At 37.5% G+C, this 15,357-nt stretch overlaps 1 protein-coding gene across 2 annotated transcripts in view; it reads left to right on the plus strand.

Moving 5' to 3' along the window:
* The window catches only part of rasal2 (RAS protein activator like 2), a 104,172-nt gene that overhangs the window by 8,626 nt on the left and 80,189 nt on the right, over window positions 1-15,357 (plus strand). The window contains exon 1 of one of the 2 annotated variants that reach the window (XM_088598156.1): window positions 4,015-4,033. The exons of the other annotated variant lie outside the window; for it this stretch is intronic. The gene's annotated coding sequence lies outside the window, so the exon portion shown is untranslated. Of the gene's footprint in view, window positions 1-4,014; window positions 4,034-15,357 lie in introns of those variants that run through there. 2 annotated transcript variants of the gene reach the window in all.

The raw sequence follows: 15,357 nt of genomic DNA on the forward strand, positions 1-15,357 counted from the left end.
TTAAATTTGTGACTTACACTCACATACTGTTAGTGGGATTTAATATTTTGTCATGACTTCTTAGCATATTAATTTGGTCAATTTACATTTTAAGGGAAGGTTAATGCATGTTTTAAAAAAATATATATTTATATAAGGGACCCAGTTGTATAACAAGAAAACAGATGCTGTAACTTGTTTTTAAAATGAAGAATTGCACAGTTTTGTGACAGATGGAAAGTATATCTCACAACCCTGTAGGAAAAAGCTAAGAATTTTGAACCTTAAATTGAATAAACATTTCCTTTCTTCTATGAGTGCCTTAGGTATTTCTCCCAGTTGAACATGCAGCATGGTAGAGAAATGACTATGTCTTTCTTATGCAGAGCACTAATACAGTAATCAGGAGCACATTGACTGGTAATTTCTTATAAAGTATTAATGATGCTTGCTACTACATCATTCATTGTCCTCAAACAGGTCTGTAACATTAGTCTTTTGTGATGAAAATATTAAGAAAAGCCATGGACTGCAGTAACGCTGTTGTGCTACCTTGTAGACCTTGGACAATTTGTTAGGTTCAGGAATGTAAAACCGTAACCTGAGGGTGGTCACTGAAGTAAAGATTTTAACTGTGATGACAGATGATGTATATATCCAGTGCTTTACAGTAGAAGTGGATGTTGATATGGATTTCACAAGACTTGGAGTATAGTAATATTTCTGAGTAAGATGAAAGAGCCCCACAGTATAGATGACTGAATTTAGTACTGACGCCTTAAGGAGAGGTCATGGGTAGGCTATAACACGCATCAGCTTGTAGGCTGTAAGCAGTGCTTGATAAAAGGAGGTCACAGATAGCTGATTAACAAGAAAGCGTACAAAATAATGTCAAATTTCAGAAGTGCAATTAGGAGTATGGTTATAAATTGAACCTTTTATGATGGATAGAGTTCTTTTTTCTTAACTGATCTTCGTATGCTACCTATTCATGGGTATTATGAATGTCTTTGAAGTGCCATCATATAAGGAGGTTATACTTGTCTTTTCATCAGTATCAGTTGTATGTAGATGATTCAGCCTGCTACTGATTCCTGTCTAGATATCACCAAGGCTTTCAAGATGCATAACGTGATACTTTATCAGTTTTAAAGTTTTATATGTAGGTGTTTTTACTAGTCTAGTTTAGCAGATTATTTGAATTAAAAACAAAATAAAACCGAAAGCATAGGATAGCGTATAAATCCCTGCAATCCCTTCATTTTCACAGGTCATAATCGCTGCCTGGGCCTTTTTCGTCTTTCTCAATTATCTCTTGCAGGGAAATGGAATTAATTAGAAATAATTCTGAAGGGAACCAACAGTTCGTGAGATTCAGGGCTCAATTTGGCTCTGTGGTCACATGAAATGTATAAAGGCAGTGTTTTAGCATGCAATCCTATTCCCTGCTAGTTTTCGGTAGATATATAAGAAGTCTGATGATGTTAAGTCTGGTGTTATTGTTTTCACATGGGCTCTTCCATTAACATTTATTCTGAATCTCTGATCTTCCAGTCTAAGAGCCTGCCAGCACAAACACACTTAGTGGAAACCTGAGCCCAGAGAGAAATGTTTTGGCTATTTGGGACACATGGAGTTGGTTGGGATACAGTAGTTTAATGTTTTTATCTTTGTCATTAAATCTCAGTGGCAGGGGATTTGTATGTGTTAATTTTCCCAAGGTAGGTATGTCCCTGATTTTCCTGATTTTGCTTATTTTAGAATTTTAGCAAAACTTACTTCTTTTCTGACAGCTATCAGTTTCTCTGTAGTAGAATGTTTTTTTTAATAGTGGAAGTGTGAAATAGCTTCATGTGTTCCTCCTAGAAAACATCTAATCGTAACTGACTGCAAATGGTACTTACTGTACATTGCAGATTATGACCACACACATACTGTGCTATGCATTCAAACTTGATCACTGAGTTCATGTTAGCATTGTCCATACCTTACGCTGTGGACATAGTTTTTCTGTTTTACTCATCATTGAATGATTTGTTGAAGTCCTTATGGCCATTAAGGACTGGTGCAGTAATTTGCTATTGTTCATTAGAGTCCACAGCATACCCTTTTATGGACTAATACAGTGTTAGACTTCACAAATTAATCTCTCTCCTGTCATGAAGAAAGATGTACCTTTTGCATTTTCTAAAACATCCCAATTATATTTTGCTTTAGCTTCTAAAAGGCTCTTAACAAAATATTGCATAGTGTTTTCCTTGAATAGCTCACAGTAATTTGAATTAGTGATAATACCTGTGATCATCTAAGCATTTATCATGCCAGTTTGTCCAACACAGTTTGTGTTATAGTGGTTAGAGAGTAGTAACTGGAACCATAAAGGTCTTGGTTTTATTGTATGTTCTGCTTAAAATTACATGCTGAATTACATGTTTATCTTCTAACATTTATTGGATTGAAATTAGCAAGTGTTTATTGTTTTATGACTGATTTTGTAAAAGTGTTTGTAATACAATGCAATGTTTAAAATAATAAGTGTTTCTCCTGTCTGCACTTTGCTTTGTTTAATTGACCACTGTGATATTTCATCCTTCTGACTATAGTCAGTTTTATTTTAAAACCTGCTTGTATAAATACTGTACCTGGAACTTCACATTGACCCAAAGAACTTTGTAGCAGCACAACCAAGCTGCCTTTTTTAATTTGAGAAAGGTTGTTTTGTTCTTTTCATGTAATGTATCATTGAAGACAAAAATATCTAGGTCTGTATGATATTAAAAAGTGTCGAAAAAGCTGTTAAGTGGGGTATGAATTCAACAGAACAGAATAATAGCCATATAATAACTCCTATGATGTCATATGACAGTTTGGCTCAGTATAAAGAAAGAAACTGAATTTTACTTTAAAAGTTACTTTTTTATTATGTGTGAGCTCCATGGCTTTCCATAATCAATGTTCTGTAGTAGGATATACAGTAGGTCTTCCTTAATTAACATTAGCAGGAACAGTCAAATTCTTTACAAAAGCAAGGTGTTAGCCAAGATCTTGACCTGAGCTATCGTTGACAGTTTAACAAATATTGCTATCAGTGAGTTGAGGTTAAAAATTGACTATCAGGTTTGAAAAGTCCAGCATGATAGCATTCAGAAGTGAGACCAGATACTATTCAAAGATCAAAGCAGTTCTATACATGGATATAGTTCAAGGCCCAGGCCTGTTTTCAGAGGAAAAACTGCAGAGTCTTGTTAAAGCAGGCTCATTATCTGTAATTAAATACAATTTCTGCACATTTTACAAAAAGGCCCAAGATCCCAAGATGCTGCTTTTGTTTGGAAAATGTTAGCAAAAAGGAACATTGTTTTTGGCAAATATGCTTTTGCAAAACTCAAAATGACATACTCCAGAACCCTTTTGTCACGGAAAATCTTTTTTTGATTTTCTGTCATTCAGGGTGGGGCCCTGTGCTCTTGTGAAACACCTTGGCCTGTGTGACATGCATTAGGTGCATGAAGTAGTTTTCATCAATCAACACATTGAACTGGTCATGCTGTTCCTTTAGTCATTGCCAGCTCTGCTTTGAACTTTTCTTGAATTCTGTTTCGATTCGCCCAGGAGGTAAGATCTTGAGCTGGTAGCTGTTCTCGTGCACATGGAATGACAGAGTGCTTCTGGCCAACTCTAACAAACGTTTGGCAGCTCTCCCCATCAGGGAGGTCCAGTGCCTATTGCTGGAGACAATAGGGTACACACACTCCTATTCATTCTCCATCTTCCGGAGCAGGCAGGGAAACAGTCTGTACCATGTGGCAGAGGATTAAGCCAGGGAAGTGTTATCGTTGGAACTTTAATTGCTGTTCTTCTGAAAAACTGGTGTGATGTTGTTGACTTCAAGCAGCAATTGTTTTTATACAACACATTTTAGGTGCTATGCCTGTATTCACAGCAGTATAGCCGATAGGAGGAAGAATATTGTATTAGGTCTTACATTAGTTCCTTCCAATCTGGTCTGTATGTCTGGGTGGTGGATGATTGCTGTATCACTCATGTTTTTAAGGTGAGTGTGGTGGTTTCTTTAATATTTAGACACCATGTAGGTCATATTCTAATTCTATATATGCCCTCTGACTCTTTGACTGTACAGACTAGCTTATATATTCAATGCAAACTCTATATGTGACCTTCAGATAATGTTATTTCCAGATACTTTGGCTGAGACACTTTATAGTGTCTTGTAGATATATGTAGTCAATGGCCACAATGTTTGACTGCTAATGTTGGGACTCCGTGAGCAGCTTCAATAGGATGTTTTATGCATTCCCCAAGGTTTTTAATTATTCGTGAGGTAATTGTGTTGGGATAGAACTGCATGTTCTAATGATTTGACCAGTGTTCAGTAGAATTGAAATCTGGGGATTTTTCTGACCAAGTAATGTGATTGATGTCTGTCTTGAGCTCCTTAAACCATTCATTGCCAGCCACGAAAAGTCTAGTCATCCGATGGGGGGTGGTTATTTTGACCAATCTGTACATGCAGAACTTACTGCCTTCTCACACATGCATTTAAATTATGGTTTGCTTTAATTGCACATTTTGTATAAATGCAAGTTACGAAGTTACATATTCTTGCTTTCAAATTTGTGACATCTCAAAATGTTTTGATTGTGGCTGTTTCTCCTTGCCTTGATTACCGCATCGGTTTACCCAAGATAGAAGTTCAAACATGTTTTTTTTTAATATGACACATAGTCCTACGTTCATTGTTTATAGCTATTGCATGGCCTTGTATTATTGTAAATGTATTTATATGGGTGAGAATTTTCAGTACAAACCCTTAACAAACCAACAAGTGTTAGTATGCTTTGTGAGTTGTGTTTCTGTGGACACTAATTTGATTGGTTGTGAATGCAGACATGGAGTCAAAGATGATCACATGGGCTACATTTACAGAGGCCAGGGCTTTCCTCGGAGAGGAATGCACACGAGAATGGGTGCTATTCAGATCAGCATGAAAATATTTTTTGGGATTTTTCACTCCAACAGAATTCATCTCTACAATTCAATAGCTAAACGGGCTTTGCTTATATTAAATGTACAGTTTACCAGATTAAATCAAACATTACTGCTTAACAATGGTAGATTGTCAATAGGACAGTCTGCTTGAATTGCAGAGATGAGATCAGGGTATTTGCACTTATATGGGTTTTAAAGCACTCGTCACCAGGCTTTGATCTCAGCTTGTCCTAGCTCTTAACTGCTTCATATTTTAGCCCTTACCTCATCTCATTATACAATTTTGCCCGTCTCATCATTTTCTGAACCTGTCTCCCTTCCTGATCTTATCCCACCTTCTGTCAGCAGGAGTTGCTTAATGTGTGTATTCTCTTCGACTACAACATTAAAGTTTTGTGTTTCCTGAAGGCTTATTTTAGACACCCTGTGCTCTGATCAGGTTTCAAAGGTTAATAGCAAGAGACTGCCTCCTGTCTTGGTTCACTAAATAAGACACGGGCTGCTGTGTTGTTCAGGAGATTAGACCTTCCAATTTGGAAGTAGATTTTTAAATTTGTCTGATTATGTCACTGGTTTTAATTAAAGCCCAGACTTGGAAAGCTAAAACAACTTGAAGGAAAATGGATTAGTTTACAGTTTTCTTTCCATTTGAGACTTTTTTTTTGTTGGTTAATTTCCTCCTGTTTTTATAGCTTCTCTTACAAACCATGCTACTGAGTTTACAGACTTAGGTTTCTCCTAAGACAAACATGACTAGGTTTACAGGCTGTGATGATAGCTTCCTTGAGCAGCAAAGGATTCCCAGAATGCTTTGTGCAGATTAGGTGTTTCAAGACTCCAGACTGTAGCTAAACATGTGTCACACGTCGCAAAAGTAATGTTTGGTGACAATATTCCATAAGACTTTTCTGTTGGCAGACGCAACACAGTTATAGTACTCCCAACTTTCTAAAATGCATAAAGAAATAGCAATCGCTTAAGGGTTTTTGTAAATATATACAAACACTGTCTACACAAAAAAATAAAAATATGCAAGTTGGGACTTCTCTGAGCTAAAACAAAAAACAAAATGACTGTACATGTCCTTGGCTTCCTTAAATGTTCTCTTTACCACTCAACAACTGGATTTGGTGCCCATACTTTTTGGTCAGGGACCCATGGAGTCCCTAGGTAAAAGCTTTGTCTGGCCCACTCGGTCCATTGTACTGAATGTGTTTATCATGGAGGTCTTAGAGCTCACCATGGTTACTAACAGTACTACTCCCTTGTTGTGCTGGTCATTATCCCACTCTTTCCCACTACAATACCCCTTTTTTAGTTATTTTAAGAGCTTATAATTTGTAAGCCACACTGGAGCTGGAGATTCAAGGAAATTTGCTAAAAGGTCAGATGTACTATCTGGCCTTACCCTTAAACCAGGATTTGTCAGATATACCACAGCTGCAAAAAGCAGAATTGACTCCTCTGTGTAAAAAGCTTTATATTGTCAGGATTCTGTCTCTTGTTGAGAGGTGATTACAGTAGTGACAGTACAGGTTTTCTACAGTATGCTAATGATATGAATATATTTATAATCATGGCAAAGAAAAAGAGAAGATGAAAATTGTAAACCACGAGGAGCGTTTTTGTCATTATCCAGAGCACAGTTTCTAGTGGTGTCATGACAATGGAAAAGCAGAGCAAAAAAAAAAAATCATCACCATCAAATGTCAGCCCAGCTAACCTGCATTCCCTGCTGTGTGATGGGGCCTGACTTTGTTGTCCCAACAACCCAATAATGAACTAATATATAACAGGCTGGAGGACACTGGGATAAAAGCAGCACTTTGATGAGGATGAAAGAAGTCTATAGAGCTCACGAGAGGCTGATCTGATCTGCCAGCGATCTGTCCTAGGTTTGCTTTTTCCCTGACAGCAATGTCCTGTCACTAGCCCTGTGGTTCCACTTAGCATTCATATGTCTCATGTTTGATCTGCTGTGAAGAGAGTACATTCTACTGGGTTATTGCTGTACTCTTTCAGTCCCTGGACTTCCCATCCATAGCATTAATCCCATCCCAGATAAGGCCTTATTTTTACTTTTGCTATCAGAAATGGATAGATGTAGTTCTTAACTGATTAAAAGTTAACGGTCATTATTTTCCCAATGCATTACAAACAGAATTCTGTATCTTTCAGACAGTAGAAAATAGAACATGTTACTTCTCAGTTCTATGTTAATCACTGACGCAAGCAGTTATTTTACTGAGTCTGACAGTTATTTAGATCTCAAGCTTTGTTGCTGCTGTAACTAATGATTTCCTTAGTCCTGCTAGGTCCTAATATAATTCCTGAAACAAGCTTAATTTTTAACACCCATTAAATAAGCCATATCCTGATACTGTATCAGTGGAGAAGCATCTTGCTCCTACAGATCTATACAAGCAGTTACATTTCCATTAAATGTCATGTATGTCGAAGATGCTTACTGGCTGCATTGCAAGAATCTTGGATGTGGGGCGTTCCCTGAAAACAGAGGAAGTCCTCATCCTGTTTTGGATCCAGTCCCTGGTCTTTCTAGGATTTTTTTCCCTTTAAATCGATTTTGTGTTTGGACAACAGGAAAAAGACGGGCAGTATCCTGGACCAAGAGCAGTGTGGGTGGACCTCAATGAGGTCGTTAGGATACAGTGCTCTTTAAATATTTAATTCCTACAGCAAGAGCTGACATCGTCTTTAAGGTCACAGAGAACTGTTTACACCTTTGTTTTATAGCTTCTAAAGCCTTCAGAAAAAATGATCTTCCTTAAGGTGCATTTAAGAAGTCTAAAAGATTAAAGATTAAAATCTGATCAACAGCTGAAGAATTTACAGCCTTATTCTGTGTTGTTGGTCTTTTGCTTAATTCTTTTTTTAATAGCATATTTCCAAAAGATATGAAAATTTCTCTTCTGGGAAGTCAATTTAAGAATGCAATAGTTATTCTGGCTACTAGAGAAATGATTGCAGCTCAGCATTTCCAGTTCACATATGGTAATACTGAAACTGAATTCAGTAATCAGAGCATAATGCTTTTAACCCCTATAAAAGCATGGGTATCTTGCAGACACTGTAATATTTCAATAAATGGTAAATTTTATAAGTTTGGTAGCCATCAAGTCAGCCACTGTAATGTAGGCTATTAAGACTATGTACTATTATGACTAGTTTGTAAAGTACTTTTCTGAAGTTCACCTTTTTCAGAAGAAAGTACTGAAATCACAGCCCATCTACTTCAATGTTTAGACATTTGCACTACAAATTGATTGGAGCCTCTGAGATAGAAGCTGTTTTATTACCCACATGTTTATCCAGACAGTTCCCTCTGCCACTATGTACCTGGCTTTTTCAAATTAATTTTGATTAGAAACAAACCAACAGCTACTGTCACCTAGCAACTAACTTTCTCTCTCTGTTTTCTTTAACCTCTTTGTATCTGGTTTGTTTTTCCCATGAGATTTTTATTTTTATAAATAACCTTTTTTTATTTTTTATGCCCATAGAATAATTTTTAATTCTGTTATGCAGTTTAAACCTGATATGAGTTTAAACTCTCATCCCACATTGCAGTTAGCAAAGACTAGCTACACAAAAAAAAAAACATACATTTACATATTTTAGGTGAATTAAATTAGAGTGAGGAGCATTAAGGAGTACAGTATCTAGATCAAAGAGTAAATCAGTGTCATTTGTTCTGTGATTTCCCTATATTTAAAATAACTCTTTAAGTTTAAATAGGAAGGATACTCATTTGTTTGTTTTCTTATTGGCCTTTAGAACATATATCAATGTTACAGACTTCTTGTCTTCAGTGTTATAGTGACGGAGCGGTGGCCTTCTGAGGTATCTGAGGCACTGTGCCTTGACTTGTAATGACTCACAGACCGATTCAGCTGCCCTGCTGGCTCATGTAGGGCTGTGAAATATTGATGGAAAGGATAGAAAGGGTTAAAGTTCTGGAGCTATCTCAGAAGGGTCAGTCACTTTGAATCAGGCTCTTCTTGTCTGCAGGATTACTTTTTCCTGCAGATAGTAAGTTTGATCGCAGGGCAGAGACTTAACTGTCTATATTGATCTGTTTATGCTGTTGAAATTGTTCTCAGGATAGCTGTATGTGTTGCCAGACCTTTTATCCAATCAATGGCTATCAGAATTAAGCTAGCAGTCTCACTTTGTGTATTGAGCTGTGTGAATGGTTTTAATTGGCTTACCTTGTGTTGTAGGCATCATTTACTGTAAAACCCTTTTGGCCAGAAATGTAGTTGAAAGGCTTTGATTGAAACTTACAACTACCCTTTCTTAACCTTTTTTCTTAAGGTTTTTTTCATTGTCCTAGCTAAATGTTATTCTAGCAGTACCGTTCATTATAAAAAAGTTTTTTTTACCATCATAAATGTCAAAGGAATAATCAGCTTGTGGTAAGACATTTGTGGCCTCCAGTCATTAAGTTGGGAACTGTCCCCATCTCCTTTGTTTTTAGCATCTGTTTTTTTGTGTTTTTTATATTCTGGGTGGACATAATTAGAAACTGGAGTCTTTTCACACTTCTGCAAGAGGTTGTCAAGTAAAATTGCTAGTTGCTAGGCCAAGGCAAATCTGGGGGTGAGCTTATCTCTGTCTGTCAATGGCTTTCTGAATTTTCTTATAATACTAGCTGTTTGTTTTGTGTACTATACATCAAACTACCAACAGTAAAATAGCTTGACCTTACACATCAGCTTGATTATTCTTTATTATTATCAGTAATGAAGCTGAGGTATTTATCCAAAACTATGTCTGTTTGTTCCCATTTTAACTGAAGCAATCTGGGTGAAAAAAGTAGCACAACAACGTGACCACAATGCCCCTTCCTCGAGGATTTGAACCTGCAGTCTTCCACTTATAGGCCCAGAGACCTATAACCACTAACGCACTCCCAACTAAAGAATCAACCAATCTCCTGCCTCATAAAAAGGCATTGTATTGCATGGGGCAACCTTTGAAAGTTTTTATTTTATTCATCCATTTAGCTTGTGTTTAAAATACTAATGCAAACCAGGAAGCTTTCACTTCTGGTATAATGAAGGGCATGGCACTTGCAATTGAATACAAACCAGTATGTTATTCATGGGGTAATTACAAATTTTTCCTGCTAAAAGCCTGAAGCACTGCAGTGCATATGGTCAAGCTAATCTCTAGGAGAGGAAAGTGATAGCCTCATTAATGCTCAATGCAGGTAGTGTTGAATCCTAATTTAGCATTTTCATCTTGAGCATAATTTCAGTGAGTGAGAGAGAACAGTGTACCAGAAGGTATTATCCAGTTGACGCTTTGTGTTTAATGTTCACAGCTGCTTTGAGTCATTACTACTTAAATTTGTATCCGGGCATAAAAATCCTTTTGCATTTTTCTGTGCTCCTTGTCATTCTTAGATTCATGGAAAGGGAAAGTGATGTGCAATGTAGTTGGACTGCAATTTTCCACCTGCCTGCTTTTCTTTATTGTTTATTATACTGGCCAGGCGGTCGGGAGATGGTTTTCAAAATCCAAGCTGAGGCTCTGTGATCCTGAAAAAAAGTGTATAGCTACTATGTAAAGTGAATTTTAAAGACTATTTACACTGCTCTTTTTTCATTTTAATTTTATGTACTTCTGTTCGCACAGGAGAAGCTTGAAGTGCAGAAGTAAAAGACTTCTTATTTCTTATTGGTCTTAATACAGCTTTATGACTCGTGTAACCATGACCTGTCCCCTGCTGCTTTGAAACAGTGGCATCCTTTGAAAGGGCTTTGCTCAGTCATGCAGAGGTTGGATTCTTATGTTGTTCGTTTCCTTTTCTGAAAAAGGTACTGTTGTGCTGTGTCTTTTTGTGTAGTTACTGCGACACAATATGTCTGTTTTGTTGATTGAAGAAGGATAAGAAAGGTTCAGCCTTAGCATCGATGTAACTCCTGAAACAAGTATTTTCCAGTCATTCAGACCATAGTCTTATGAGTTGCATCAGACAAAGGTATTGCTCAATTCCTTCATATGCAGCGATTACTTCGAAGGCAAATATTGCCATGGAAGCTGGGTGTTTTTGTGTATATTTTATGGTAGGGTGTATGGAAAATATATACACACAGTCATATGTAAGTTACAATGCGAAGCTGAATATTCTTAACCAAAATATTAATTGATTCACTTATATAGGGGTTTTGTGAAAATCTTTGGTTTCAGGTTCTTACGGTTAAATGAAGGATGTTTTCTGGTCTAAATAGATTGTAGACTTTGACCTCATGACACAGGTGTGTTTCCTCTGGTAAAAAAAAAAAAGAATTCAAATTTGAATTTGAGTTTGTGACAACTGCTTGCCTTTGGCACTTCAGCAACATACATTACAATAAAAAACTGTCTATTTGAGAAAGTCTTTATTACTTTTTTTATCGCTTATGCATCAATAAGCTCTCGTAATATTAAACAGATGGTCCAAGTTAATAAGCTGAGTGTTCTGACCTTATGCTTCTAATTTAAAATTGATAGCTTTAATTTAGTATTTTTAGCTATCTTCTCATGACAACTACAGAATATTGTCCCTTTAGTGATCCACCCTGTTGTACTAAAGTCCTGTATTGCTGTTATACAGATACTGAAGCCACACCTTCCTTCCTTGGCCTGATATGTAGCAGAGGCCGACTAAAACATTTTTGATGGTTGTTTCTAAATTATGAGAGTTAAGTATTACCAGGACAATAATATGTAACGCATACGGCCGACATTAGAGATTGTTTGAGCCGGCTTGCCGGCGCGGTGACGTCAAGGATGGGAGATTTCCCTTTAGCTCAACTGGCTGGGTCCCTGTTGAGTGATGCCGGAGGCCCGGGTTCGAGTCCCGAGCAAGGGGGGGCCGACCTGAGGCGGCAGTGGCGAGGGCGTATACCCCCGTGAACCTGAGAGCGCTATAATACCAACCAAACAGAAACTGCACTAAGTAACCGGCACTAGGGCAGTATGGCGGCATGATGGTTAGCACAGATGTCTCGCAGCTCAAATGTCCCAGATTTGATTCTTGCCAGTGGAGTCTTCTGTTTGACATTTGTGTTTCCCCATGGGTTTTCTGTAGTAACATAGTGTGAAGACTTTCTGTCCTGGTTAACTGGTATCTCTAAATTGTCTCCTGTTTGCGTGTGAGAGCAAGTCATTGTGTTTGCCCTGTGACTGATTGGCATCTCATCCAGGGAATACTCTGCATTGCACCTTACCTGTTTTGGGTTTGGCTCAGTCTTACCAGGACACTGTATCGTTTCAATAAGGGGTTATTGAAATTGAATGAATGGATAGATAAACAGAACTAGAATTACATTTATTTCAGGTTAAGGAGCAATTGGCCCTTCACCCAAAATAAAAGTAATTCTAGTTCAATTAAGTGACAATTGGCCATTTAAGCGACTGTCTTGGAGGTTTGGTGTGCCTTTACCCTCTTGTGCTGCCTTTTTTCAAACGCAAAACTGCTTGGTGTGATAACAGTGAATGGATTTGAAAATGAAACCTGAATGAACCAGCTGCATATGGTGGAAATAAAATTATCTGTGCGAAGAACAGCCGAGAAAGGCTTTAACCTTTGAGCCTAATGTGCAAGATAGTTTTATGGTCAACTGAACCAATGTAAATGATGGAAAACGCAGCACCGCAGAGTAGCTTGTCCTGCTCATTGCCGTTATATGAAGAGGAGATGTGCTGCTGTGTTATAAATTAGATCCCCTGAAGTGCCACATGATGGGATTAAAGGTTAAAATACTTTTTCAAGCAATACAAAAGCAATCTGCTGGATGAGATTGCTCTTCTAGGTGCCTTGGATATTAGTACAAAATGTCAAATGCTGCGCTTAATCTTGAGCTTTTTATCCCATCTGTCTCCAGTAATCAGGCAGACCCCTGAAGATCATAAAGATATCAGCTTTTTTGGGGGGGAGGGACACGGTGTCAGCTATCTCTAACAAAATAAGGCGTGTACAGACAAATAGCTTTGTGTATCAATTCAGTTTGTATTTAGGTTAAACATACAGGGTTAATAACTACTCTCATCTGTGACCTGAATCCTCCTGGTGGGAAAATCATTATTCACATTATATATATCAAATCAATGTGGTTTTCCCTCATCTGCTTATACACAAAAATACATCAGGAGTTGTTTTCCATGAGTTTTGTGTTAGAGCTCTCGGCTGGGTACAGTAATCTATTGTACTACAGCTGCATGTTTTATAATGGTCAGCCTCTCTGATGCCAATATCATGACAAGTGACTGAAATGTCCTTTGAGAAAAAGAGAGCCGGAATGAGCTGTGCTAATAAAAATGCTTCTGCTGGCTGAGCTTTAATAATTGGGGAGGCCCAGTAACACTGCTTTCCTCTGCTTATGTGCATGAAGGTTTGGTTTTCTGTTTGTTTCCTGACCTTTGGGTTGTCACCGAACTGTCATTCAATCTCAAAGGCCAAAGGCTGGTCCTGAAATTAAAACAAATAAGCAGATCAGATTCTGGGAGATGTTCCCTGAGTTTTTGTTCTTGCAGAGCACTCAGAAAACCAAAAGAACTTTGCATCCATGTTTTGTGTCACTGTTTACTGCCACTGAGATATTTGGTTTTGGGACCAGCGGTGTGTTAGTAGCAGCCAGCCTGCTGGCTTTCCTTTTGAAGCTTTAAAGATTAAACAGAAGGCTCAGAGCGTTTTTGCTGCTCAAAGCCCATTTTCATGAGGTCGTTAAATAGAGAATAATAGTGCGAATAACAGACCCCAGGATCTGTTAAGAAAGAACTTTGACCGGAACCTCATTCCAGTAACTACTATGGCTCACTGTAGCCGATTGCAAAGAAGAGCTAAAGAGATGTGGGGAGGTCATACGGCCTTTCCTAGTGTTCCTTTTTAAGATTTTGCTTCACCAGGGGGTTGTTGTAAACCTCGTGGTTCTTGTGATTTATGCTCCCCAATTGTCCCATCTTGCAATTACTGTGCTGTCTGTTCTGCACTCACTGCACAGTTGGGCAGCCCTTTGCCCTCACAGCAGTGCTCAGCCCTTGGGTGACAGAACAAGCCTAGTGTGTGTTTTCAGAATGCAAATCATTGCAAACATAACATTACAGGAGTAGTTAGAATGCCGAATCGCATTCATTTTGTCTTCTGGGCCAGATGTATTAATTAGAAACATTATATCCATTTAAATCAATTTACTTTATGCATCAATTTAATGTAGAGATATTTTTTGAGGTATTGTATCAGATATCCCTTTTTATATGTAGAAATGGAAATGCTTGTTATTGGTATTAACTTTCTCTCTTAATATCCAGTAAGTGTAAACTGTTCTGATATCTTCAATTCTAATTCTTTCTTCAGGAAAGTACTGTCTATTACCATCTAAAGAAGTCTCTTTTAAGTTTCATCTCCACAAGTTTAAGGTTGCTGCAGGAAGCTTTGATTAAAACATCATTATAGCTCATTCTCCCTATTCTAGCAAGTTTAGAGGGTGTTGACGATACTTGTGACTCAATACGGGTACATCTGGGGAGAAAAATGTAAGAAATAGTTTATTCCCTAAAGACTCAGTAATTCAGTGTCAAGTGTTAATTTAGAAATGTGGTTGGCGATTATTTGTATATGAGAATAAAATACAAGCGCTAAGCAATGAGGACATGCTGGTTTTTTGCCTTGCTGAAGCATGAGCTACTTGGCAAAAATAAATTCCGATATTAATAACCAAGTTGAAAGGACGTTTTGTACCAGCTGCTTTTCAGTTTGAGCAGTAGCATGAGCTGATTGGAGACTGTTAAACGCTTAAAGTTATTTGCCAGGATTAGTAGCAGATTTGGTCTTATGATTGAAAGCGTTAAGCATTGCTGGGCAATTGTTCTTTCAGGTGTTAGTCTTGAATGCATACAAAATGAGATTGTGGGACATTTGATCTTTCTATGTTTATCTGTAGGTTGATCTGACAATTTACTGTATGTGTTTAATTATCTACTGCATAATTACATAAAAATAATGAATTTGCTCACTGCAAAACAAGTAGGATACAGATAAACTGAAGATAAAGACAATGCTCTTCATTCAGTTTCTCTGTAACCCCTGGAATATTAATGTTTAACAACTGTCAATTACTGTCATAAAATATTAGTTCACATAAATGAAAGAAAGGCTTTATGAGGAATAAAAGATTGCCACTTGACTGCTCATATTCTCATGTTGTACTTTATATAACTGTTTTATAGCTTCTAAGCTACTGTAGTTCTTCCTTTTTTAAACTAATTTATGTAACAAGTCACTCAGTGATGGTAAATGACCCACAAAGACTGTTTAACCTGGGGGCATACACATCAGTGGTTAACCTCCCCCTTCTTCAG

Source organism: Lepisosteus platostomus, chromosome 11 (assembly GCF_059453375.1).
Source record: "Lepisosteus platostomus isolate fLepPlt1 chromosome 11, fLepPlt1.hap1, whole genome shotgun sequence".
Taxonomy (NCBI): domain Eukaryota; kingdom Metazoa; phylum Chordata; class Actinopteri; order Semionotiformes; family Lepisosteidae; genus Lepisosteus; species Lepisosteus platostomus.